At 40.3% G+C, this 1,968-nt stretch overlaps 1 protein-coding gene across 5 annotated transcripts in view; it reads right to left on the reverse strand.

The window, feature by feature from the left end:
• Positions 1-1,968, reverse strand: part of CA2H3orf20 (chromosome A2 C3orf20 homolog) — a 98,978-nt gene that overhangs the window by 95,892 nt on the left and 1,118 nt on the right. For 4 of the 5 annotated variants that reach the window (XM_045493920.1, XM_045493919.1, XM_045493917.1 and 1 more), the window contains exon 1: positions 1,651-1,839. The exons of the other annotated variant lie outside the window; for it this stretch is intronic. The gene's annotated coding sequence lies outside the window, so the exon portion shown is untranslated. Of the gene's footprint in view, positions 1-1,650; positions 1,840-1,968 lie in introns of those variants that run through there. 5 annotated transcript variants of the gene reach the window in all.

Below are 1,968 nucleotides of genomic sequence, written 5' to 3' on the forward strand. Positions count from 1 at the left end.
AACAAAAACACTAACTGGAAAAGATATACGCAGTCATGTGTTAACTGCAGCATTATTTACAATAGCCAAGATATGGAAGCAACCTAAGGGTCCATCGATGGATGAATGGAGAAAGAAGATTTATATACACAGTGGAGTATTATTCAGCCACAAAAATAAGGAAATCTTGCCATATACCACAACGCGGGTGGGCTCTGAGAGCATTACGCTAAGTGAAAGAAGTCAGAGAGGCAAGTACCCTATGATCTCTTACATGTGGAATCTAAAACAAATACAAAACAAAAACAAAAACCAAGCTCACAGGGACAGAGAACAGATTGGTGGTTGCCACAGGCAGAGGATGGAATGGATGAAACGGATAAAGGGAGTCAAAAACTGCCAAGTTCCAGTTATCAAATAAGCAAGCCATGGGGTTGTAATGTACAGGATGGTGACTACAGTTAACACTGGATTACATATTTGAAAGTTGCTAAGACAGTAGACTTCAGAAGTTCTCATCACAAGAAAAAGAATTCTGCAACTAGGTGTGGTGATGGATGATACCTAGACTCGTTATGGTGATCACTTCACGATACATACAAATATTAAACCATTATGGTGTACAATGAAACTAATATGTTGTATGTAAATTATACCTTGATTAAAAAAAATCTATTGATTACTGAAGACAGTAAATCTTGGGTCTCCTACAAAAACAGCAGTGCCATTCTCAGACATGTTTGTGACCTGGGAGAACCGGCTATGAGCAGAACCTATTTTTGTGTTTCTGTTTTTCATAAACAACCCTGAACAACATGTGCAGAGAGGTGTGGAGCAGGGAAGGGGCGATGAGGGGTTGAGTATCTAAAACTACTCCTCATATTCAAGTTTAAGGAAGCTTAATTGCTGATAACTCTCAGAAACAGAAACAGAGGGGCGGGCGCCTGAGTAGCTCAGACAATTAAGCATCCCACTTCAGCTCAGGTCATGATTTCGTGGTTCCTGAGATCGAGCCCTACATCGGGCTCTGCACGGAGAGTGTGGAGCCTGCTTGGGATTCTCTCTCTCCCTCTCTCTCTCTCTGCCCTTCCCCTACTTGCACACACATATACTCTCTCTCCCAAAATAAAAAAAAAAACCTAAAAAAAAAAAAAAAAAAAAAAAGAAACAGGAACAGAATACAATGTACCCCAGGGAAAATGCTTATCACCAGGCAAAACTGCCACCAAGCAGGTGAGCTTTCAGAATTAGGAAGAACGTGGTAGTTAGAAATATGGAGAAAGAAATTTTTTAAATTAAGGATGAAAAAGAAGTAGTATTTCTGACCAATCCTGTCACTGAACATACATTTACCATGCATGAATATATAAATGGAGCCCAGGATTTAAGAAACAGGGTAACAGATCAATATTGGGCCTGAATGACAGGTTTTCACTAAAACACCTTGCTTCATTCCATGAATTTTCCAGTTTTCCTAGACAATGATCTACACCCATCACATCAGTCTCTTCCCCACCGACCCCAAACTATAAACATTAAGCTAGACGTTCACAACCTACACTAGCAAAATGCCTCACCAAGGCAAGGACCGGGCGGGAGGGCTGGGGGAGTTTCATTCTCTCTCCCAGTTTTCAGTGGGACAACAAATTCTTTTCAATCATTATCACTTACCTTAGCCATGTTGTTTTTTACAGGAACTGCTTGGCATATAACTGACTTAATTCAATTTACAGGCTAAAAAAGAAACTACACGCATACGGTGTGGCTAATCTATTTTGGGTTAACTGTAAAGACCAGTACCCACCCCTGCTCCAAATTCTAAATTCTACCGCCTCGTCTCTATGTCACAACAAGGTTAGCTGAAAACCATCCTGCAGGCTACACTATGGCTTTAAGAAGAAATAAATGATCCCACAAGTCTTTGGCAAACGTACGGCTAAACATAGCAGAAATCTCATGTATATGGATTTAAAGTTTCTCCTTTGGGAA

The sequence above is a fragment of the Leopardus geoffroyi genome, chromosome A2 (genome assembly GCF_018350155.1).
Source record: "Leopardus geoffroyi isolate Oge1 chromosome A2, O.geoffroyi_Oge1_pat1.0, whole genome shotgun sequence".
Classification (NCBI taxonomy): Eukaryota; Metazoa; Chordata; class Mammalia; order Carnivora; family Felidae; genus Leopardus; species Leopardus geoffroyi.